Consider the following 25305-nt stretch of genomic DNA (forward strand, 5'->3'; position numbering starts at 1 on the left):
TCCGTGGCTTCGCGCTGCAGGCTGCTCCCAGCCATGCAAGGGTTCCCGCTGTCTCTCTGATTTCTCTGTGCCTCAGTTTACTCATTGCAGAAGAGCACGGTGAGGCGGACCTGCCTCGCCGGGGCGCAGCAAGGGTTAACAGCCTACGTGCCAGAGCGCTGCACACTCCTCACTCCTCGCTCGCCCTTTCGTCTGCACTCAGATGCGGGAAGCGGTGCGATGCTAACGCATCCATGCAGGTAAATAGGATTTGAGAGCTATCGGGCTAATTAAAACGAACGGGGCTCTGCTGCTCAGACAGCCTGATGCAATGAAATGAGAGCTCTCGGGGGACACGGGAGTCAAGCAGAGCTTCAGCTCTTCGCTTATTCCCGCCGCAGCGAGCGGCAGGTATAGCAAGAGCAATTGCAGGCGCCAAGATCTGAGCGCTGCGACAGCAGAGGGGCCAGGGAAACCCGCCTGGCCACGGCTATGTCCGTAGCAGCTGCTGCAGAGCGGCGAGACGGATTTATTTTGGTCCTGTCCTGAGTGGAAAAATAGATGGCGGCGCTGGGTGCCAGCCTGGAGGGGAGCGTGCTGCCGCCGCACGGGAATCCTCCCTCTCTGCAGCACTGGGGAGCTGGGGCGGGGAGGGAAGGGGAGCACAGCAGGATGGAAACCCCCAGGCTGGTGGGTTACGCAGCCCTAAAGAGCTCCAGGTGTGACCGCCTGGACCCCCATCACCACCCAGACCAGGGAGCACGGGATGCTCAGCCATGTGTGGCTGCTGGGGACCTCAGCGCAGCAGGGTCCCCGCGCATCCTGGCCCCCAAAGCACGGCTGAGGGCCGGACACGGCCTCCGCCTCGCGTGGCTCTTATTTCTTCAGCCACTCTTGCTCAGTAGCTGCTAGAGAAGCAGTGCCTGGGCAGTGCACGCCATTGCCACGGGCTGCTGGATCTCAGAGTTAATCATCTGTTCCACCTCGCCGACTACTTTTCCATAGCCGTGCACAGGGAATCGCCATCGCAGAGCAGAGTGCGGCCTGCCCGAGCGTTAGCGCCAAGCTTGGAGGGAAACGTGGGCGACCCCGTGGCCGTCGGGGCGGGACCACCTGCTTTCCGGGAGGGCTGAACCTGTCTCCTGGCAGCTAGAGCTAGCAGCCTGCAGTCTTCTACCCCTTGCAAAAACTCTTGCAATTAAACACTGGAGTATGCTTTTCTGCAAGATCCTCCAAATTTTCTTTGCATCTCTGAGGACGCGTGACCCCCCACAACGGCTCGTTTGGGGCTGTGGAGGGGGTCCTGCAGGGGAGCAGCCCTGACAGCAAAGCCCGCGAGACTCATTCGTGTCCCCATGATGCAGTTTGCTTATGCTCGAAGGCACCCGGCTCCCGCCGCAGCCCCCTCCCAGCTTCGCAGTTGTCCCCGTCAATGTGAAAAGCAGAAGCCGGGGTGGGGGGACGGGACGGGGATCCATACAGGCCACGCGGCGTCTGCGTCTTGTGATCCTGAAACCCAAGAGCCCCCCCTGACTCAGCAGGTTATTAATAACCCCCTGGCTGTCGTCCCGCCGCAGCGCCCGCCAGCCCGGCCTCTCCCTTCTCTCCTCCAGGGCGAGACGCACGCGCCAGGCAAGGGCAGGAGCTCCATCCCGTCGGCCCCCGCATGCGAGGCCGGTGGGAGGCTCGTGGTGGGACCAGACAGGCCCCAGGGCCCAGCCTGCCTCCTGCCAGCGCAGAGGAGGCTCCTCGTGCTGCTGAAGTTAGCTGCATCTTACCCCTGCCCCAGGTCCTCTCTTCTCTTACACCTAAGGCCAGCCCTGGGCCAGGCCACCAGCATGGTGAGTTGGGCTATCAGAGACCCACGGGGCTGAGGGGTGTCCCTGGTCCCATCCTGCCATCTTTCTCCACCTTCCTGGGGCTGATCCTGGGCTTGCGACACACTGAGGCCCAACCTCCGTTTGGATGGGACAGAGTCTTCCAGCCACCAAGTTTCCCCATCTCTGCTGATCTTCTCCAGTCCGAGCCTTCATGTTGGCCCACACATCTTGCAGGACCGCCAAGGCCAAGTGGAGGAGCTGTAGAGCCCCTGGAGATGCCACCATCTTGTCCTGGTATGTGTGAGATCTGGATGGGGGAAGTGGGACATTTAGCAAAACTGTTTAGCAGGGCCCGGCGCTCTTGTTAGCCAGATCTGGCAGCACTCCCCGGGCTGGTTGTAACAGCGACGGGGGGGGGGGGGGGGGGGGGTTGTCCTCCAGCCCCAGGGCAGCTCTCGCTGCAGCACCAACGCCTTCCCCTTTTCTGTGTCTTCCCTCCCGCTCCGGTTCCTTCTCCTCTGCTCGCAGCCCCCAGTTGTGCCAGTGTGCGCTGCAGCCGCTTGGGCTGGCAACCCAACCCGCACAGCCCCTGCGGAGGAGCCGAGGTGCGTGCTCTCGCTCCTGCCCGACGGGGCCATCCTTGTCCACCATCCGGTGCCAGGAGGAGCGTCCCAGACTCCTCCAACCCTCCCGCCGCCCCCCACGAAGGCCATGTCCCTTCCGGCCCCCCCACCCCCAGCTCAGTGGCAGATTTGGGGCTCTTTGCTGAGCCCCCGGGGCAGCAGAGAACGGCTCCATCCTTATCCCATCCCAGTCTCCCCTTTCTCCCCCCTCCTTGGCTGTTCTTTGCTCTCCTGCCGAGCCTCGCACAGCTGGTCCCTGTCTCTGATGGGGCAGGAGCTGGGGCAAGGGACAAGGGCTGGGGCAGGGGACAGGAGCTGGGGCAGGGGCGGGCCCAGCACCACGCCCCCCCCTTCCCCCCCCCCCCCCGGCTCCCCTCCCGCCTCCCCGGCCCCCCGCCGCTTCGGCCGGCCGCGCCGTCCCTCCCCGCGGCGGGGCGGCCCCGGCGGGGCGGCCGCGACGCCAGCCCGGGGCTGCCGCTCCCTCTAGCGGGGACGCGGCGGGGAGGCCGCCGCCGCCCGCTGCTCGCCCTTCGGCGGCTGCAGGCGCAGGAGAGCGGGCACGCTCAGGGCGGGGGTCTGCACAGCTCGGCACCTCCTGCAGAAAGCGCCGCGCCCCGCTCCGAGCTGCGCCCCGCTGCGCCCCGCGCCGCGCCGCGCTCCCCGGCGAGCTGCGCCCCGGTCGTGCCGGTCATGCCCCGGGCCGCGTTAAAGCTCTCAGCCGATTTATGCCCCATGCCGCGTCCCACGGGAAGTTAATGCCCCGTTCTGCCTTACGCCCGGCGCTGCGTTACGCGCCGCGGTTAAGCTGATGCCCTGTGCTGAGCTATGCCCCACGGCACGTTACGCGCTGTGCCGCTTTATGCCCCACGCTGAGTTACTCCTTGCAGCTATTCCCAAGAGACTGCTCAGAAGGGCACTGGGAACTAAGGGTCTTTGGTGGCTGGGTCTTCTGGGCTGAGACTGTGTCTTCCTGGGCATAGACATCTAGCTCCCACTAAAATATTTAGGAATTGTGTTAATAATTAAAGGAGACAGTGAAGTCAAAAGGGACTCTGTGCAAACTCGTGAGACGGAGGGGACAAATCTAGTCATGAGACAAACTACTCACTAAAGCATAGCATTATTTCATAAATCCTCCATGCATGAGGGAATGTTACAACTCTGGAGAAGTTCCAAATAACGACCTTTGCTTAGGGGCCCTTGAAGTGAACCCTGCAGCCTCTGTTCATGACAAGGTACCAGATCAGTCTGCATGTGTGCAGGATTCACTTACTGGCCACCTATGATCATCCCATTGCAAATCAAAGCCATGCTTATCAGGGACAGCGAAAGTCTCCTGGCTCACAGCAGGGGATCCAGTTCTACCAAAATCACTTATTCTCATCAACGTCATCACATTTGGAAGCAGCTGATAGTTCACTTTGGCAGGGTGAAGCGGGATATTTTTGAGCGGTAAAACAACAGCGGTCTTGCAACACATGGAGCTGAGGAATCAGATGGTTGTGATTGAAAGTTGGAACTGTGAGCACAAACACATCCGTGAACTTGCATTCTCGCCACATCTGTGGTCACTCTGAGGGTTCCAAGGTAGGAAACAAAATTAGTATTTATTTAAACCTTGATTGAATAGTAAACATTGCAAAATCAATTACTCTGAAGTATCTTAAAACTTCTTCGACAAATTTGGGAGAAATACGGATTCATCTGTCCTTGTTTTCATTTTTTTGGAGGTTTCTCCCTCTTTGTCGGTCCAGACCTTGTGACTAACTCCAGTTTGAAATATTTGGTTGAATTTCTCCCCAAAGCACTTCGTAATTTTTCATAACTGAATGGACTAAAGTAAATTAAATGTCATTTTGAAAAGACATTAGCTATTGTTTCTAAAATATCCACATCAACTCTGCAGAGTTTCATCTCTAGGGCTGTTTGGGACAGTTGCTGATCCTCTATTTAGAGCCAAATAAAAGACTGATATATTGTGTAGTCCGGTGACTCTTTATGAATTGCCACAAAAGTCAGTCAGGTTCCTCTGACACAGTCATGTGCTACCTTTCTCAGAAACATTCCTTGTGGTTTTGAGACAGGCTTCCTAGGACACTACATCAAATAACTGGATTCTCATTCTTGTCTTGATTTTTTTTTCCTAACCTCTTTGAAAAGATTTGACAGAGGGTAAACAAAGGTGCTAACTACAAAAGCAGACACCTTCCTAGCAGTGTTTTGCAGTGTGTTCTGGGAGCAAGTGCTGTAATGAACAGGTCCTTGTCTGTCAAAGCTTCTTAGTATTTGCAGCTTCATCTCCCTGTTTTCTCTCTTTTCTGTGTGTGTTGAAAACTTAGCATGTCATCAACAATATCTGTGGAGTCTTTTGAAGAATATTAACTGCCTTGTTATAAGAAAGATGCATGGTGCTTCTTGATTTTTTCTTGAACCTCTTACAGTTTAGCTAGTCAAGGCTGTGTGAAGGTTTCAGCATAGATGTAATGAAAAGGAGTTTGGGCTTTAAAAGCTGTGCTAAGAACAGCCTTGCTAGCTTCTGAAGATTACAGACAAAGGAAAAAGCACCAAACCAGGAGCAGCAGCAGGAGTGGTCTTGCTTTGCAGAGTTACACACAGAAAAATACTGAAGTCATGGCTGATGAAGTGTCTCCAAAATACTTGCAGTATCAAGCAACTGGCATTTAGTTCTCATTGTAGGCAAAGCTTTACACTAAAGCCAGCTGAAACCAATCCACTTTTCATTGGAAAGATAGTTTCCTCCTTTAATCAGCCCTGTTTTAAATGATTTCATTTTTAGTGCCTTAAATAGTCATTTTGTTTTGTCCTTTAGGCAGTTGGCATTCACTGACTGAGAATGGTGTAGGTCTGCAGACTTTAAAAGGACAAACAATAGTCTGGCAAGCAGAAATGGTTCATTGGCATCTTGATTTTACACAGAGCCTGTGATTCCCATAGGCCAGAGCAGGGCAGAGAAAAGGAACAACTTCTACCTGATCAGCAACCAAGAGGAGCTACAACTACTTCAGTCTGCTCTTGCTCAGGATAACTAGGAAAAAAAGAAACAAACCACAAATAAGACTGTGGCTGGGTGCACGCTATCTCCCCCCACCCATGTGACAAGGAACCGGAGGCAGTGGGTCCATCCTGCCCCAGCAGTGAGATTTGGTCAACGGTGAGAATGGAAGCTGGGGAGAGATGAAGGATCTCCAGAAGTGGAGATGGCTGGACCTACTCCAGGCATCCTAAGGGAGGGGATCTCGAGAGAGCAGCCACCCACCTTTGTGAGAGTAAGAACGAAGCTGACAGCCTGGCTGCACAGCATGTAGGAGCAACGCAGTGTGTGCCTCGCATGGGGCACTCAGACCACATCCTTCAGCAGAGGTCTAGCCAGGAAAGAAAGAGCTAGAGATACTCAAGGGCCAAGAAGACTTGGGTAACCAAGAGGATTGTTTCTCTCCGCGTATGGAAAGGACCCGTTGTGCACGAGCAGGGGATTTCCCTGCTGTGGCTATTTACAGGATGGAGCAGGCTGGGAAAGAAGGATGCTGTTCTCTGAGGTTCTGACATTTGTCTTTTGATGCACAATGAGAACTTGAGCTTTAGGGATTTTTGTTTCCAGAAACACCAATAAGAACAAAGTTGCCAAAAGGTTAGAGCTGTTCAGGTAGAATCTTGGTCAAGGCTGTGGTTTGTCTTAACTAAGGCTCAAGGGCATTTTCTTCCCACTATGCTGTAGAGTAAATATTTGTACATATAATGCCTCAGCCATCTCAGCGTCGGAGATGGACAGATTCGAAACAAAGGCTTGGATAGACATCTCCCATGTTCTGGGAGAGTGCACCAGGGCTAGGCCATGGACTGTCCTGTGGACTTGTTTTAGACAGTTGCTCCATCTTAAACTTGAGAAGCATTTTTGACAGAATTTATGAATTTCCACAGAAATGTTATTTTGGCAAATATGACATTTTCTCATGATAGAAACACTGCTCCGAAAAACTTCTCAATCAGTGCCAGTAAAAATAGTACTTGACAGTTATCAACTCTCTACCCCATCAAAAAGAAAATAAATTTGTCTGATCTCCTGCTGTTCCCTCAGTGTTTGTGCAGTGACTAATGCAATGTTGAGATGCTAAATGCAAGTTAAAATGCTAAATATGATGTCCCACTAGAAGACATTAAGAGGCAATAACATTGCAGTTTAAAACACTTTCCATTTGTATCCTGCGGCCTATTACTAGCAGTAGCTTGTTGATATGCATGTCTTTGCTTGTTCTTTCTGTGATCAGGACTTACAGCCTTTATTTCACTTTTTTCTTCTCATCAGTTCCCACTTTAAAGCAAGCAGTAGTAAGAGGGACTCTGCAGAAGCCCATTTTGTTAGCTCTGAATACATCCCTCTTCATGACGTAGCACACAGAGATAAAGCACGCAGAGATCCCAGTACCCTGGGAACCGGTCAGCTATCCATACAAAAAATGCTGGGATAAAGCCCCAAGAAACTCTACAAACTGAGTCTGAAAGCAGAGCTGCTGTAATTGCATTGCAAGACCACAGATGTTAAATCAGATGTACAGAGGGGCCCATGCCATCAGCTAATGTAAATGAGAGCAGGATTGCAGTCTTCGCTTTGCAGTATGGGATGCTGGCCAAAACTCCTAGGTTTTCCTGCTCTTTTCCTATTCTCAGAATTTCATACCCCGTCTCAGCTTAGGGAGGCGAGATGCTCCAGCTTCCCTGTTCCTCTTTATTCTCTTTAAAAACAATTTTATGGAAACAGCTCTACTGATATTAGGTCTCAAATGAGAAGTGAAGAACAAGTCTTTTATGATGGAGACCTACTCCCCCTTTGTTCTGTTTGAGACCTGTCTTTAAAAGCATTTCCTTATATTTGGGTAACACAGCATCATAAATGGGATTACAGAGAACTGCCAGAGCTACTCATGTCTTCTCTCCCACATCACATATATGACAGCTAAATTCTCTCATGTTCTTACTGACTGGCTTTTGGGTCCTAAGGCCCTATTCACTTAGTCGCAGGCTTGAATTTCCCTGTAACCATCTCAGATGAGCTAATGAAGTCAGTGCAGACATGAGACACTTCCTGATTTAGACACAACTGAATTTGAAATGGATTTTCATGCATCAGGGCCTAAACCAGCTTCTATCTCCTGGGATTAATAAGAACATTCTCCCACGGATGGGTTACGCTACAACAGTCTACTGCCTGCTTCTTCTGCAGCAGCTAATGTCGGCTGTTGTCTCAGCTAGAAGGACCATGGCCTGATCCAGTAAGGTAAATGCATACTTTGCATGTGCTAAATGGCTTCTGGATGGGGAAGAGAACAGGATAGCTTTGCTTTTTCATAATGGATTGTGGAGTTGTGTGAACGAACACCAGGGCAGCAAGGCCTTGTCTTATGCTGCATGCAGCAGCTGAGCAAAGTGTTAACAAAATGGCACAACAGCATTTAGCCTTCAGTTTGCTCTGCTGTAAATCACTCTGCATGATACAAGCCATGGTCAGAGATTTATAGATACAGAGCAGATGTTTGAGAAAGCTGTAGAATATAATAGTAATTCTATTATTTCTAGGAAGTTTTAAACCACGAGACATTTCTGCAGATATAAATTCTATATAAGGGCTGATAGCCCTCTGGAATGGTTATTTTCCATTTGTCAGGAGTCTTCATTAGAAGAAGGACAAAGCACACAACAGGATTCCTGCATTCACCTGTAATTAGTCCTGGAAAGATGAAGTAGGAGGTTCTGAGTTTGACTATTTTGTCCATGGGTTACTTTGCTCAGCTTTTTGGAATAGGTCAGGGTAGGAGTCCTTCCAGAATGGGTCCTGCATAGAGTTGTGCATTAAACTTCATCCACATGAAACTTGTTCTTCAGACTCTGCCAAAATCTCTTCTTGCTGTCTTCATTGCCCCCCCCCCCATCTGTTGCGGGTCTAATCTCAGTGGCTCTGGTCTTACAGTAGTTGTCCCGATTCATACACAAGCCGATAAAAGGTGAGGCAGGTCTTTGGAAGAGCAACATAAGAATTCATCACCTTATGCCAAGGTCTGGTGGTATCTTCATGGACCAGGGACGCAATGGAGCCACCCTCTTCCATCTGTTGGTGAGGACTGACGATGTCTTTTCATCTTTCAGATTATGGGCAGTTCTGCACAGAGAAAAGATGTGCCCCTAGGCCATGACACTCTACAAAGCTCCATGGAGTTGACTCCAGCACACTGCTAGGCACAAGTGGAAAAGCTGTGAGTGTGGCAGCTGTGACATACTCATCTGATAATGAATGTACAATTTTCTTTCATTTGTTTATTTTGGCTTCCTGATCTCCACACCAGGCTGTATTGTCTTCATCTTTAATTAGCACATCTACTCCTTTGGCCTTGGATTGTTGCCTTGGAGATGCACAACAGACCTTCGGAGACCTGCTCATTCCAGCAGCAGGTGTGCATAAAGCCAACCTGGACAAGCCTGTGTGAGTCACCTGCTGATGGCTGGGGTTGTTGATGGCTGCATGAGTGTATGAAAGTGAGGTGATCCCACAGTGCCTGATTTTGTGAGGGGCAACAGTAATGCCTTTGGCTGCATGTTGCTGTTGGGCATCAATAGCACATAGTGCAAGATGGGGCACTCTCCTCTCTCTGCTCACTAGCTGACATGAGCTGTAATACTACAAGGTTCTGCACAGCAGGGTGGCTGAGTGTGAAAAATCAGACATCACCTTTGGAAATTTGGCTAGCTTGTAGCTTCTCTCATGGAGGACACTGAGGTTTGGGTGGGCAGGAAGCAAGTTATATTATCTATGAGTGTGTGCACAAGCATATATATCTGGCCTGATAGGGAGACCGATGGAGAAAGAAAACCAAATGCACCAGACTAATACCTTGCTTCTCTGAGTGGGTCAGTGGGAGTGGGAGTTTGCTAACATCAGGAAGGAGGGTGGCCTCTTCTATGTGAGTGGCTGTGAGAAGAGGAGCAGATGGCATTGTGTGCCATATCTGAGAAGAAATTCACTGCAGGGAAGATGAGACAAGACTTGAGAGGGGCAAGAGTAGAGTGAAATACTTTGATATCCAGGAAAGGACGGATCTGATAGCCAGATGACAGTTTTCAGCAGTGCTGGTGCATCTCTTGGTAGCTCAGTGCCTGGCAACTTTGATAGCCTTGCAGATCAACTGTAAGAACGTCACATACGGTCTAGAAAGCTGTTCATGCATTTCTTCCCTCTGCACTGGTCTTAGTGACTTCATCAGCAGTAAGCCAGGTGCCAGGCCTTGCACTGTTCCTATAAGCCTGGGGAGGGGTGGAGGGTATTCCTCCTGAAGCATTGCCTACGCTGGGAAAATGTTGTACTACAAAAGCTCTCTAATACCACCTTTCCTTGGTAGAGAAGGACATGCAGGGTGACATCGCAGCATTAGCAACCCATGAATAAGCTAAGGAATGAACCTGCAAGAGGGCAGCTGCTCTGCTTGTTCCCATCCCCTGTGCCCTGTCAAAGTCCTTTTCCCATTTTACACCAGGTGAAAAACTACTTGTGTACCCTGTGGGGTCGTATAGTCCACGCAGCCCTAACAAGGTGAGCTTGAGAGGCTGGCAATGTATCTCCCAGCCTACCTCATATTCACAGGCCCCTGTCTGAACTGCTTTAGTACTTGTCATAGCCCTACAGCAAGGGACTCATAAATATATATATGGACGGATGGATGGGTATAATATATGCTTACTTGGATGCACCAGTATTTCTCGTGATTTTCTGAGGCCTGTTTGTGACTATGGTGCCCCCTGCAAGATTGCTTAAAATAGGCAAAATATGGAAACTTCTCTGCCACCTTTCAGGCAAAGCGGGGGTATCATCTGATCTCTGTTGAGATCCTGAAAAATTTAGGTAGATCTGGGCTTACTCAGGATTTTTAGAGACTTTTCTTTTTTTTGGTGTGCAACTAGAGGCACACGAAAAGGGCCTGTTTGTCATTTTCAAAAATTGCTGGATCCCCCTAGAAGTAAACACATACACACGTACATAACCTGGCCTGTCATCACAAAATGCCTCATGTAGCAGCATATCACACCAGTAGACACCCCAAAAACCGGGAAGGACAACTAAAGGAGAAATGGCTTGCTCTTACGTGCGAAGAGACGATCCCTCCCAAGCTTTATCAGACCCCCTTGGCAAAAGAACTCCTCTGATGGCTTCCAAAACAGAACAAAATGACCCAAAACATTCGCAAGGATAAGAAACACTGTTCAAATCACGTTGACCTGAAGCTCCCCTCAGCCAAGGAGGAACCATGTTTTGCCTCGTGAGGCTACTCGTACCCTATGGGGCAGGCAGAGTTTGGCAGGGCGGGAGCAGCTCCCTTGCTCTACCGCATTCATTTCCATCGTCATTAACGACAGGACAAATTAAATAGTATTTCCGGGGGTTTGCGGCCGCCCATCGAAGCCGGCTCCCGCCGCCTGGTCGGCTGGGCAGGGGGAACATCCCCCCTGGAGGCCCTGAGGGCCGCGGCGCTGCTCGCTCCCCGCCTTCCCCGCCCGCGCGGCTCTGCCTCCTCCCTCCCCCCGCCTCCATCTTAGGCCGGCGCCCGCGGCGCCCTGCAGGCGGCGCTGTGGTGCGGGCGGCGGCGCGGCGGCCTCGCGCGCGGGGATTGACAGGCCGGGGCGGGACGCGGAGGCGGCGGCGGCGGAGGAGGAGGAGGAGGGAGCGGCAGCGAGAAGCCGTATCGCCCCGCATCGCGCCGCCGCCGCGCAATCCGCCGCCATCCGCCGCGCCCCGCGCCCATCGCCCCCCGGCAGCCGGCTCCGCAGGCACCCCGGGCTCCCCGCCACCACCACAGGTGGGTATTGGGGGGCGGCGGCCGCCGCCGCGGCGGATATTTGGGGCGGTTGAGTGGGGCCCGGTGTGTGTGTGGTGGGGGTGAGGGGAGAGACCGGGGGGGGGGGGAAGGGGAGGGAGGGGGAAGGTGGGACGAGGCAGCTCTAAAATGGAGCCGGAGCCAGCGGCTGCGGCACCCCGCGCGCTGCCGTGGGGAGGGTGGGGGGAGGCGGCGGCGGCGGCGGCCCCACGGCGAGGCGGGTCCGCGGGCCGGGGGCGCGGGGCCCGGCGATGGGGGCGGCCGAGCGGGGGGAGGGGGGGGCGGCGGCCCGCTGTTTAGCGCTGTTTTAACCGCCCGCATTCGCTGTGTCGCCTCCCCCCCACCCCCCTCCGCGGGGATGGGGGCAGATGTGGGGCCTGCTGCCCCCCCCCCCCCCCGCCCCTTCCCGGCCCCAGTGGGGGCCCGCGGGGCTGGCAGTGCCGCGGGAGGGAGCGGAGCGGGGTGCAGCCGCCGGGCCGGGGGCCCCCCGGGGGCGCTGCTGCCCGCAGCCCGCCGCAGAGCCGCGTTGTTTTTCCTCCTCGGCCTTCGCGTGTGGCACAAAGATATTTTTGTGGCGCTGCGTGTGCGCCTCAGCAAAACAAGGGGGACGGCGTCCAGAAGGCTCGCTTGTGTTGTTGTTGTGCCGGAGCCTACAAAAGGGTTCCTGAGGCCGAAGGCTGAAATGCGGCTTGGTGCACGGGGGAGGATGTTTTTTCCTCCCCCCACCCCCTTTTTCCCCCTTTTCCCCTTCTTTTTTGTGTTTTTGTTTTGTTTTGTTTTTGTTTTGTTTTTTACAATGCAGCTCCCAGCGTGGAGAAACAGGGATGTAGGGCCCTGTTTTTATTTTGAGTCTCGGCGGGTAGCTTGGGAAAGATCTTTTTGTTTTTTAGGAAGGAGTTTTGCGTCCCTGGGACTGATGGGAGGAGATGTGCAGGAAACTAGGAAGATCCTAACGCAGGTCTTGGGATACATATCCTGTGCATCTGTCTGACGTGGTAGATAGTTTCTCTCCTAGAGCTGGTTCTGAACTTCTAGGGTTTTCCTTAAGGTGACTGCAAGCAACCCCCTCGCCCCCTAAATCAAAGCTGACCTACCAGGTTTTGATGAGCTTGGAGTTCTGGCCTTCATCAGGGAAGCTTTTATTTCCTCTAACATAGAAAAGGTGATGAAGGGACGCAAAATCCTGGAGGCCGTAGCCATTGCTTCTTTTGAATATCAACCTGTCAAATATATAAATATTACTGGTATTCAGAACAATAATACATGATAAACAGTGAGGACCTTCGGTATTTTGCCTGTTTCTAGGAACAAGTGTTAAGTATAAGCATGATGCAGAGACAACATCATGTGCTGTAGTCTGCTTCAAGGGGAGGCATCCCTCCCCTTCCGGGTTGGACTCAAGGTTCGTGGTGGAAGTTGGTTTGTTTTAGATCTCCTCTTGCAGTTGCATGCAGGGACCCAGAGGAATGGGTCTTTGTATAGACAACTGATCCCTGCCCTGGAGGGCCCAGTCTGGAGAATTGGCTCCAGACGGATGGATTTGTCAGCTATAAACTGGCAAGGATGTTAGTTTTAGACCTGCCATTTCCATGCCTTTTGCAGTTTTAAGTATAGTTGGCATTGGGGTAGTTTAGCAGTGTCCTAAAAGCCAGGTACTCCAGGAGCAGGGATTGTGATATAAAATCACCTGGAAGAAGGTGAGGGGGGTTGAAACCATTTTCTGAGGGTGAGATTTGAAGAGAGAACAGAAAGTGGTGGTTGCAGGATGATTCCTGTGTGAAATTGAAACATCTACCTGTGTTTTTCACTTTAAATGTAATATTGTAAATGGGCCTCTATCCTGTTAGGAGCCAATCTGGGATCTCCAAGATCCTTGTGGACTCATAGGTGATAGTGTTTATTTCAGGATGTTGGCCTACGAGGTTTTTCTTTTTAGTTGACTGACTGTATTTTGGGGGTATGATAAACAAGACCTGTTCTTGATGACCTCTTTGAAATGGTCTGGTACTTTCTTTTTACAGTTAAAATTGTCAGATTAAAAATTGTACTAGTTGTTTTGTGAAATCTCAAGCAATACTTATGATTTGTCTAACATAAATAAAAAAAGAACAGCAAACAGTCCAAGTACATCTGCTGTTAGCTGTATTTTGGTTTTGTGCTAAATTTGGTATGGACATTGAATGTAAGTTGTTTGATTTCTTTTTTTATTTGTAGTCACTTTCACTGGTCTTCTTCCTGCACTGCTTGAGTAGATTAGATGTCGCCTAGTTTAGGACATTTTCAACAGAAATATGTTCACTGGTATTAAAATAAATTTCTAAATTGGACAAGCATCTTTTCTTTTTCTAAAAAAGTAATAGTAAAGCACTGCATTTTATACATATTTCTGAAGTCTTCATTATGTAGTGCCTATCACATACTTTGCATGGAATTTTTATTTTTTGATGAAGGAATTTACCTTATTTTTCTAAATTGGGCGGATTTTTATTTGCCATTAAGTTCTACAATGCATTTTTTGGTAAACTGTTGTCTTTGTTGTTCCCATGAGACCAAAAAATGAAATTTGGCCAACCTGTCTGAAACAGGAAAAGTAAATAAATAGACTATGTAAAAACTGAAAAGATGATGTAGGAGCTAAAAATGCTTTAGTCTTATTAAATACGAATAATGTTTATAAAGAGTTTTATTAAAATGATTTAACTTTGTAGTGACTTTTATTAAAGTCTTACAAAAAAGCTTTCTGTAAAACCGAACTTCAGAGGCTAATTTCCTTGAACAATGTCCTTCTAAAAGTAGAGGATGGCATTAAAGTCTGGACTTTTGTACCTGACACTGTGTGCCTTGATATTGAGCTGAGCAATGGTATTAAGACAAGTAATCTTCAGTCATCTTGTGTGTGGTGCTGCTGCTTTTGCATAACTCCCAGTTCCTCCACTGCATCCTCTTCCTGCAGGCCATCCCGTGTGAAATGTAGCTGGTGAGAATCAGAACCGTATTTTTGGCATGTCCTGTTGAGCCTCTAGTATACCTGTCATGAACAGCATAGTACCTATTAGATTATCCATCAGAGAATTGCCTACCTGTTTAGGATTCAGAAGTGTTAGTTGCTCAAGGCCTCTGTTGTACTTACTTGGATAATTGAAAGTGTTTAAGGGCAAGCTGGGCCAACTTTCTTAAGTGCTGCTGCACTGAAAATAATAAATGTCTTATTTTTCTCTTACGATAATACTCTCGAAAGAGATGTTGTTATAGCAGAATTTCCACTTGCAATTATGTGCTTTCTTGCGGTTTTATGAATAGAAGGGGTATGAACAGGAGGAACTTCTTGAATACAGGATAGTAATATTAATGGGGATGGAAAGGGAAGGGATGTTGCATGCACTGGGCTGCTTCCAATGCTCATCCCTTTTCCTCTTTACTGGATTCTCCATTTATTCAGCAGCTTGGCAGTGAACAGGTTGGCTCAGTATCAGTCCTTGCTCTTCAGCTAATCATACCTTATAAATGGATTTTGCTTTTCATGTGGCACTGACTCATTCTCTTAATAGGTTGATAATTTCACAGCTCCCTGTCACTAGTTTGTTGTTTTGAACAGAAGAAATACAAACGCAAGTCTGCCAGGTGTTGTCACACAGTGAGGTGAAGGCACCAAACAGGTAAAAGCTGGGGAGTGCAGCTTTTCCCTCCCAAAGAACAGTTATTTGTCCAGTTCTTGAAATTAGGTGGCTTTGTTATGGAAGCCATTGTAGTGTACTCCTGGAAAGGTACTCCTAAAGGATGTTGTGCAGGTATGTGTGGAAACAACCTTGTATGGTTAGAGAGATGGGGATTTTTTCCCCACAGAAGGAAAAAGTAGTGCTAAAGCAAAAGACTGTCTTACAATGTTATGCCTCGCTGAAATGTAGCTTGGATATATTTTTAGGAGGGACCGTTAGTAACTTACACTAGTATGCAGGATGTTCTCTTTGCGCAGGCTTCCTGTGTAGCATAACTGAGGAATTGGAGATTGTGAGCTGCATTCTTTTTGGAGCAAAGCTGTTAGGTACATAGATAGCTTTAAGTCCTAATTTTTGTTTTGTCTTTTTTTTTCCTTGGGGGATTGTTTTTTTTTGTTGTTGTTTTTGCTTGGGAACTGTGTGATCATAGCTGAAGTGGGTTGGAGACTGTTCTGGTAGCAGTGAATTATTTTGTATTTACCTGTGACATTGTGTGTGAAGCTGCTTGACTAGCTGTGCTCTGGGATCTGTAAGGATGGGAGGAGGTATAGATGTTTGAAAGGTGTATGCGCAGTTCTGCGGGGGATCATTGTATTTACAGCCAAAATAGCATGTGATTCTGAACACTCAATTTATCAGGAAAGTTCTGGTAAACTGAAAGGGGCAAGAGTGCCCTGCTATATCTCAGATGTTAAAGGCATTAATTTGTGGAGGACTGAAGAAAATGATCATGCTTTGAATGAAAAGGAAGAGGTAAAGGCCTGATACCTGAAATGTGCAAATGTGAAAGAGGGAGGTGGGCTAGGCATAAGTGGGAGGTGGGGAAGAAAGTGAGGACATGTCCGAATCTTGTGGTGCCATTAGCAAGAGAACTACTCTGTTGCACTGCAGTACTTCAAATGTACAGGGGCCTTAATTAGCTGTCGGGAGCGTCCTTAACAACCTTGGAATCTCAAATGAGTGGTACTTAGGAATAAACTCTACAGTGTTTGCAGAGTTAGCACCCTGTTGGAAGAGATTTGGTGGAGGAACTCTTCCTGGGTAGCTGCTGAGATGTTTTGCACAGGAGTTGTCGTGATGGTGCTTCAAGGAATGAATAGAGATACTTTTAAAGAGCCTGCAGTGGGGCTGTGCCTCCCACATGTGCTTCTTGTGTGTGGGAATGTAGGGATTTTTTTTGGAAGAGTGCTGCTGTGGAGTAGGTTCTCCAGCTGCTCCTACCTGTATGTGGGCTGGGAGCCAGCAGAAAGCCTTGAGTGCTCTTGTTCTGAGTTTGCAGTGGGCTGTGAAGCAGGCAGGGGAGTGAGGACATGCTCAACAAATGTTGGGTTTTTTTGTGGCTGAAATTGTACAAAGTGTGTTTTTATCTTAAATAATCAGAGAATCAAGCTTCCATCTAGTGATTGAAACTTTACAGTCTGTTGTTTGTTAGTGGATTCATGAGACTTGAACGTTATTACAGCATTGATGTTCTGTATCTGAGCAAAATGCTACCTTCAGTGAGGCCTGTGATTTTGTTGCAGTAAAAGTGGTGTGTGGGGTCATCCATCTAGGAGATGTTTACAGTTTTTCCTGTCCTGGTGTACATACCTGCTTCTGGAGAATTCCCCTGGACCAGGACTTCATATTGCCCTTAGCCCTAAAATATTAGGGAGGTAGTGTGCTTCAGGGGGTGGCTCCTGTCCCAAGAAGTGAGAGATGGGGAGTCTGTTTCTAATTTTGCCACTCAGCAGAGCTGCATAATTCTCTGTAGTGCCATTTTCCTATGACTAGGAGTAGTAATACTTACAGACTTTGTCAGAGTTAGATGTTGAAAACATCTATGTAAACTACAGTACTGATGTTTGTGAAACATTCTCACTTCTTGTCTGGCTCTGTATGGTCTGAATGTCCTGTGCATAGTAAAAACCCTGCTTTCCTGGAGAGTAAGCAGCTCCCGTTCCTCCAGAATATTGAACCACACAGTTTATAACATGTTGCCATTTCTTTCTCTTTTGTACCTGTGTTTTTTTTCCCCATCAAATGCTTCATTTAGCGTCCTCAGTATTCATTTGTAGTGCAGATGGCTCCTATGAGTAGACTACATGTAAGACAGGTTGCTATGAAATGCTGGATTGCCCTGGTATTGTTAAAATTGGGGAAGCTGTAGGAATATTTGTTCAGAAACTTCAGTATTTGTGGGGTATGTGAACTGCAGCTTTGTCTGAACTGCTTGTAATCTTATTAATAGTTTGAAACTACTGTGTCAGTCTTGATGGCTATAGGAAATTGAAGAAATCTGATAGAGAAAGCTCTATTCATCTCTTGCCAGGGCAGTTTGTACCCCGCAGTATGCGTATTGATACTGGCCTATCTTTCTTTAAAGGTGCCTGCCAGAGGGATACCATCACTTCCTTGGGGGGAAGATTTATGTTAATATCAACAGGACTTGAGAAATCCGCTCAGCAAGACTCTACTGGAACCTTTCCCTTGTATGTGCAGTGAAGGGATTGGCCTTTACTGCCTGTAGATTAATAGCACTGGGTTTTGTCTCTAGTCTTCTCTGTGAAAATAACCTTCTGTGCGTAACCTGAGTGGGAGCCAAGGCTGTGAAGTCAGCAGGCAGCCTGAGAGCGTGGAGAGGTGTTAAACCAAAGCCCAGATGTGGTAGAGCAGGGCTCGTGGCACAAGGTGAAATTACTCCCTCCAAATGTGATTCTTCTGGAAACTGCAGAGAAAACAGTGCTGCTTATTCAACAGCAGATCGTGTGTGAGTGGAAGGAGCTGCAGATCCTGGGGGAGCTTTGGGAGGAGGAGGGGGCAATTAACCCTAAAGACTACCTTGCCTACTCTAGTTTCATCTCTTGGAGATGTGACATCTCTGACTTTCTGCTGTTTGCTGTAAAGCCTCTGTTTGTTCTTGAGAGATGGAATAGGTTCCGAACCTTTGGACTAGTGGAAGGGTTTGTGGAATGATGAGTTTTTGATTTCAGTATAAGAACGTTTGGTCTTTTATCCATATGCGCATGTGCTCTAGCAGCAGTCAGGTAGCTGGACTGCAGCCCTTTGGCTGGTCCCTTGCCCTGTTTGCATAGGGCTCTCCAAGGTGAGCTATTCCGAGCCACTTAGAGGCCACTTTCATTTGAGTGCTGGAGCTGGCAGCATAGGTATTTCACCTAACTTGCTCTTGCTGCATCTCACCGGGGTTATATGGCTATTCTCACTGTGATGATTTTTAAAAGCCTATGTGATAGGAATGTGAGGACTCCATTTGAAATCCTTTGTATCTTTGACTGGAAGAGGTAGTTCAGACATGGCAGAATTGCCACTGCAATGCATTCTCTCCTGTTTGACTCCTCTTTATAACTTTGCTTTGTTGTGATTTTACCCAAGAACTGTGTTTTCTTTGAGGGTCTTGGCAGTGCAGGTTTGAGTGGCTATTATGTTCAGAACTGAGAGAGAAGCCCAGGACATGTCAGGGGGGAAGGGAGAGGACAGAAACCTGAGCTCTGGGACCTCTGTTACTGCTTGAGATATTGCTTGAGCAGTGTTTTTTTTTTTTTTTTTGCCTTGATTATCCAGCTTATAAAATAGGACTGGTAGCACCCCGTTACCCACTAGCAAATCCCCGTCAGCCACTTGCTGCTGTTATTGCTCAGATACCTAAATGCCCAGTTTACCTTAGAGTTGAGCTGAATCTTGCCAGGAGCTTTCTTAGCGGGTTTTGCCAACAGAGCATCGCGTGAAGGATTTATTTGTATTTTGATTTAAAATGCCTGCTTGTGAACAGCCTGAATGCTTTGGTGTTGAGGGAACTGAATATTGTATCTCTCTGTGTTCTCCCTGGGCATTCAGCTCTCGGAGGAACCTGAGCAGGGCAGAGTGGAAGACAAGCACCTTAGATGCTGTTGTTAGTGTGCTTCAGCTCTGGGTGTTGGTTGTGGAGGAGCCAGATCGTAAGTATAAATCTAAGAGTAAAGATTTGCGTTTGAATATGAGCACTTCTTTGTTCATGAGGCAGCTTGCAAAGCACTGGGTCACTTCTGTTTCCTCTTATACTAGAAGGATCGGAGATTGAAGTTGTTGAAGGTGGTTCTTGCTTGACTTAGCTGCTGTCCTTTATGGTCTTGCCTCTGAAATGTGAAACATTTGTCTCGCTGAAAAGAAGCACCTACAAGAAGTTGCTGCTTCTGGGCCTGGTGAGCTCTATAGGTGCATCAGAGTCAGTGCTGGGTCTGATCTTATTTAACACCTTGACTGGATGAGAGAGCAAAGAGTTTTATACTGATACTCAGTGCTTGCAGATCCGTGCAAGATACTTTTTCCTGCAGTAATTGATTCCTGATTCTGAGGGATGTGAAAGCTCTGCAGTGCAGCCTCCTTAACGAGAGATCTAGTTATTCCTCCTTGATAATCCAATGCTAAAGGGCCTATTCCATCTTTATGTAATGATGACATGGATGGGTAGAAAACTGTCATTGTTCATCGTTTCTCTGGAAGACTGTTGCTGATAGACGCTCTTCCAAGGAAAGAATTAACCACACACCTTAGGTTTTCTGCTAGTTTTCAAAAAGGAAGGGGAGTTTTATGGACTCAAAAATCCAGCAGAAAAGCTGTTTCACAGCCTATGAAACACTTATGAGTTCTTTTTTCCTTGTGCTATAGTCTTGCATCCAGAGGATGGACCATTTCTTGTCTTTGTCGGAGTCCTCAATTACTGGAGGCCAGGGTTCATTAGCTGTCTGGCCCTTAAAGAAGCCACCACGTAACTTGTTCATGTTCCCATATAAATTCAATCAAGCTCTTCTCCAGGCTTCAGTATGCATTATCTATTTTACAGTAAGCTACAAATCCACCCAGTCTGGCTGCTTTTCTCAGCTCCCTGCCCTCCCAGCTGGGATAGCTGTTTAGCAGAGACAAGACGCCTGTAGTTTACAGGCCAAACCTGAGCTTGGCGAGATTTGTTTGACCTAAAATTGTCCAGTGATTTGGTAAAAGGAGCTGTGATTGCCACCCTGTTGGCACATTTATATGTGAGGAAGCAGGTGAGGTTGCTGCAGAGTGATGAAAATAATTCTTATGTGACAACCGGGGTGAAGAGAGCACGGCTGGTTTTATCACTGCACAGCTCCTCATTGTACAGACTAGAAGAATCTGCCTGCCCCCTTCGTGGTCCTGCTGCGTTGCTCAGAGCTGGAGTGGCCCAGCATAAGGAGTGGCCTGATGATGAGGCTGGCCAGCCAGCAAGTCTCCTGGTGGACAGCTTTCAGCAGCATTACTCAGCTCGCAGCAGACCTCTGCAGTAAACCTTGGGTGGTGTGAGCCTTGTCTCCCACTCTGTTTTTACAAGGAGAGAAGAATCGTGGGAGATGCAGAGAGAAGTTGAGATTGTGCAAAATGAAAGAATGAATACTGCCAGATATACCTGTTCAAATAGTCAAGGAGTGGCCTTGTGAAGCTGGAGCCACCTTTGCTAAGGGGTGTCCGTCTTTTCCTGGTGCACACTAGACTGCTAACTTGTCTCTCCAGTCTGGCAGGGCTTGGTGCCACATTCAGGATCTCAGCTGGCCCTTTTTTCAGGTGTACAAACAAATTTTAGCAGCTTCCCATCGCACTGAAAACAGTGCAACAGAATGTCAACTGGCTTCTTGTAGTCTAGTCCCTTGCTATAAGCTCTGTTGTCTTCACAGCTCTTCTGCATTGATCCTACTGGCTCTGTACTTGAACACTGATGGTCTTGTTTAGTCACATCCTGTTTGGATGTTTTCCTGTTGGTCACCTCTGTACTAACTCCTTGCAGTTTCTCCTAGGAGTCAAGCTCTAAGTCGATGCCTTCCCAGCGAAGCTGATGATCCCTGCTGCCTGGCCCAAACAGGGCTTCTACAGGATATAAGCGTATCTGGCCCCAAGCCCCCAGGGCAGCTGGTCACACTGTGTCACCAAAGCTGTTCTCAAGGCAGCCTGCAGTATCTCTCACCACTGAGGCAGATGGCAACCATTTCACAAGTGAACAATTTGTGGTGGGATTCATTCCAGGAGAAGTGATGGTGTTTCCCTGTTGATGGATAAATGTTTAGCTATGAGAAGTTCTAACAAAAAGCAAACGTGTATTTAAAGAAGAGTGAATGCCACTAATTTTTGTAAAATTGTACATGTTTTTAAAAAAGTTTCCCATTACCAATAACATTAGAAGCCATCATAGGTTTCAGTTTATAATCAGTTCCAAACTTTCTTTACTTTTTCTTTTTTGGAAATGCTGTTCAAAAACTCACAGGTTGTATAAACTGTATGAATAAAACATAAGGTCAAAAATCTGCGTGCTTACGGAGAAGACCCCTTTCAATGTTAATCTCTTTTCTGTTGCTTTGTTTTGTGTTTGTGATGGCTGCTGCTGCTGTAAAATGAGCAAGGAGTAGAGGTTTGCTGCAGAGTCTGTAGTGGTTTCAGGTCCTTTAGCTGAGTGACTGCTCGGTGGTGTGCGAGTAGCTGAAATGATTCCTTCTAGTGTGTGTGTTACCTTTCATAAATCTGTTTGCCCTGCTCAATTAAGGCTGGCTGACTTCCAGATATTCAAGCTCCACTGAAGTCTTGTGAATAAAACACCAGCAGCTGAGCTTCCTTCATACGTAGATTTACAAAGAGCTTTATAGATGATCTCCTTTTTCAGGAGTCTCTCTCTTTGGCTGTGTTTTTAGTGTAAGGGTTTCCAGTTGTTACCAGTGCCCATAACTCAAGCTCTTCATGTGGCTTTTTGCTTGGGGGATTCGTGCTGTAGCTCTGACTTGCATGCTCTAGCGTTTAAAGGGCCACTTTTCCTCTCTGGATTAGAGCATACCCCTTTAAAAAGGAGTTAGGCAGGATGAGTAACAGCACATCAAATCCAAGGCAATATGATGAGGGTAAAAATGTTAGCAGAGCTCTTAGCCCAGAAAGTGATTCTGGTGCAGCTGTTTGCACCCTGGGGCCTCTAATTTAACTAGTCACATTGCAGCATTTTCTGATTCCCCTGTAACACTCAGTATTCTGCATTCCAGAACTGTCACTGGATGTTACAGGATCTTGCTGGTCCTGAGAATGGAAATTCAGCTAAGCTACATACTAAAAGTGGTAGCAAACATTCCCACAAAGACCTTTATAAATCCAAAGAGAAACCTTAGAGAAATGATAGTGAGAATGATCTTGATTCCCCTGTAATTGGGGATAACCCCTTTCTTTGGGGGCAGCTAGCAGGCATGTGGAATCTGAGCAGAGGCCTTCGTGAGGCTGTCTGAATCGCAGAAGCCAGTGTGGGCAGTTAAGAACTCGAGTTCTAGCGCTCCTAATAATAAGCATGCAGGATGGTTGTTCGGTTGTTAATGAACTTGACTTTATCAGACATGGCTTCACTCTGGAAAGCCTTTAGGATCCCTGCCTGAATTCCCTGTCTGGCTATGTGATGGGAAAATAGGCCAGTAACGCAATAGCCTTTGGAGGTGTAGCTCTCTGTAGCCTTTCTGAAGAGCTGTGGGTGACCTGGATGCAGAGTGATCCTTTTAGCTGATACACCTGTGGGTTGTGGCTCAGCTCCGCTGCTGACTGGTGTTGAGAGGGAGAGACAGCAAGGTTCTGCATGGGGGGGGGGGGAGGCTCTGACCAGGCCTAGTGCTGCTGCTGGCTCTTTGCACAGTGACCTTATTTAAATAATAGTGTCTCACCTCCCTGAGGACTTACTTTGGAGCAGGCTTGTTTTCCCCTTTAGACTGCACAGATGGTGATACATAACACACAAAGATGCGTTTCAGATTCTCGTCTTCAAAGCACTGAAAGAGTTCAGAGTACGCCATGAATTTCACTTGCCGGGCAGCAGTGGTGGCTGTGCCAGAAGGTTTGACAAGTGGCTTTTTCTAAGCATGTCCCCACCTCCTTTGCTCTGAAGTGATTTTTTTTATTCCATCCTCATCCTTTAAATGATATGAGATGTAATCAAGAGGCAGCTAAGACCCAGTTACATAACTGGTTGTCAAGATTTCTCTTTGGCAGCATTACTCTGCTTCCTGTTTGCTTACTGACTTTCAGGAACTCAGGGCATTTCTGTTAACCAACCAACTCCTGAACTTGATTTGACATTTTGTTTTTGTAACACCTGATAATTATTGTCTGCAATTTTGAGTTTTCTGAAACTCAGTGGATTTTCTGGCTCAGGATTGTGTGGGGATTGTTGCAGGATCAGCATGGTCTGGACAGGCCCTGAGCAGGCTCCCACTATAGTACTCTTATTTAATATACCTGTAAAAACAGTGGCTGTGCTCTTGCCAGCATGGCTCAGGACTAGTTTGCAGCATCCTCTGCTGTTTCACTCCAGTCCAAGGCTCCCTGCAGCTCTACCAGTTCAAACAGGTCGTTGTTCTCAGTCCAGCATCCCCTTTCCTGCCAAGTCAGTGCTAATCAGTGTGCATCTCCTTTTCTCTTTTATGTCTGTCCCACTAATAAAATACAGTGGAAGAGGGGAACTAAGGGAGGAGCTAATGTTTTCTTTGGCAAAAGGTGACCATCTGAGCAAAGATTGAACCAGCCTGGAGCCAGAGATTTGTTTGCTATTCTGCAGGAAAAGGTGTCTGGAGATTGCTAGTCAGCCCTATGGCCTCAGCAAGCCTTCATGGTATGGTCCCATGTGTCAGTCTGGGCAGCACAGCTGTGGGGCTTCTTGTGGAGCCTGGTGTTTTTCCTGAGCGTCTCATGACTGCTATTGCTGAGTGGCAGAAAATATTCTTCTCCCTTTCTTCCCCCACCCACTGCTTGCTGCCTAGCACACTGACTCCAGAGCTGCTTGCTCCTGCCAGTTGTGATTTAAATCCTGCAATGCAGGACATTCAGTCCGTGGTGCCAGGCTTACTGGTCATAAACTTGACCCTGGCAGCTGCTTTTAGATAGGTTGTGCTTGGCCGGCTGCAGGTGGCAGCACATTCTCAAGCTGGCTGTATCCAACATGTTTGTAGTCTGTGCTTATTTTGTGTATAATAGTGATGGCCTTAATCCTCTTACCTGGAAATTATTCTTGATAAGGCATTACTGGTGGTTGTAGCTTCTGGTCAGAGACAGTTTCTTTCAGAAAAAGTGATGATAGATTTCTGACTGCATTTGAAATGTGCTCTCAGGTCTGTGAGGTTAGGAAAGGGTAAAAGGTGGAAGGTCCAATATATATAGCCTCTTGTTTCGCCGACACAGGAAGTTGTGCCCGTAAGATAGGGCCTTAGCAGATGAAATAATAAAACTGCCAGCAGTTTTAGTCCTGAAGTGGAGATTTTACAAGAAATCTATATTATGTGTTAAAAGGCTAGATTAAACCTTCAGATAAGAGAAATCTTAAAACAGTGAATTAGTCTTTTAAAAACTGAAAGAAAACAAATATCCGTTGAAGGTAGGCAAGCATTATTTTCTGTTTGAGGTAAACATTTCCCTTCTGTGTTTGTTCTCCCCTTGTTTTAGCTTTGTCATAGTCTCTTAAGAGTCAAAAAGAAAGCAGAGAGACTGCCTCCCCGAATGAAGGTGTTTGTCCAGGCAGAGATCAGAGCGGAAAAATTAACAAACATTGTGAGAAGTACCTTTAAAGCTAAAAATAGTGTTGGAAGATGCCAGCAGCAGACATAAAATGTGTGTGTGTGTGGGGGGGGGGGGGGGGGGGGTTGTGAAGTGCTTTCAGACCTCACAGAATAACTGCTGAACTCTGAGGTACGAGAATCTGAACCTGCCACATTGTTGGTGTGTTTTTTTTTTTTTTTTTTTTGTTTTTTTTTTTTTTTTTGGTAGACTACTTGGCTCTTTTTCACAGCTAACGGATTGGGAAAGGGAATCTGAAGAAACAAGTGCCTCAGTTATTTTAAGATGATTCTTTCAAAGCATTAAGTGCTGGTATAGGTTATTAACTGTAGTCAGTGTGAAACCATAATCCAAAACCTAACAAAGTCAGCTGCCAGTACTTCCTTGAGAAATCTGATGACAAATTCCAATGTTGCAAGGAAATGGTCCTTTTTCTTTCATTTACGTTTGGGGATACTTGTGCCTACCTGCTTTGTGTTAGCCTTATTCTTTTAAAGCAAGGACTATGTTGGCCATCCTCTCCTGTACTCTCATATTTAAAGGAGTTTACCTCTTTCAGCACTGGAGTGGTAGCAAGTAGTGATGCCATCAGAAATGTGTTCCTGCAGTTACTTTCATTTAGTGTCTGAATCTCAAATCCCACAAGGTTCCAGCGGCTAAAGAGGAGTGGCTTAAAACCTTGTAACTTAGTGTGTCTGTTTGTTGAATCTGTCTGCAGTTCTAACAATTGTACATC

At 47.8% G+C, this 25305-nt stretch overlaps 1 protein-coding gene and 1 long non-coding RNA gene across 7 annotated transcripts in view; both read left to right on the forward strand.

The window, feature by feature from the left end:
• Nucleotides 1–196: 196 nt before the first annotated feature.
• Nucleotides 197–8722, forward strand: LOC134148761 (uncharacterized). Of its 2 annotated transcripts, none has more exons than XR_009960273.1 (3): nt 197–239; nt 2000–2093; nt 8582–8722. It is a non-coding gene; the product is annotated as an uncharacterized LOC134148761 (long non-coding RNA). The 2 variants fall into 2 exon arrangements; XR_009960272.1 differs by lacking the exon at nt 197–239 and adding an exon at nt 1692–1820.
• Nucleotides 8723–11137: 2415 nt separating this feature from the next.
• The window catches only part of PRRC2B (proline rich coiled-coil 2B), a 49478-nt gene continuing 35310 nt past the window's right edge, over nt 11138–25305 (forward strand). For all 5 annotated transcript variants that reach the window (XM_062591366.1, XM_062591368.1, XM_062591367.1 and 2 more), the window contains exon 1: nt 11138–11280. The gene's annotated coding sequence lies outside the window, so the exon portion shown is untranslated. The remainder of the gene's footprint in view (nt 11281–25305) is intronic.

The sequence above is a fragment of the Rhea pennata genome, chromosome 18 (assembly GCF_028389875.1).
Source record: "Rhea pennata isolate bPtePen1 chromosome 18, bPtePen1.pri, whole genome shotgun sequence".
Lineage (NCBI taxonomy): Eukaryota > Metazoa > Chordata > Aves > Rheiformes > Rheidae > Rhea > Rhea pennata.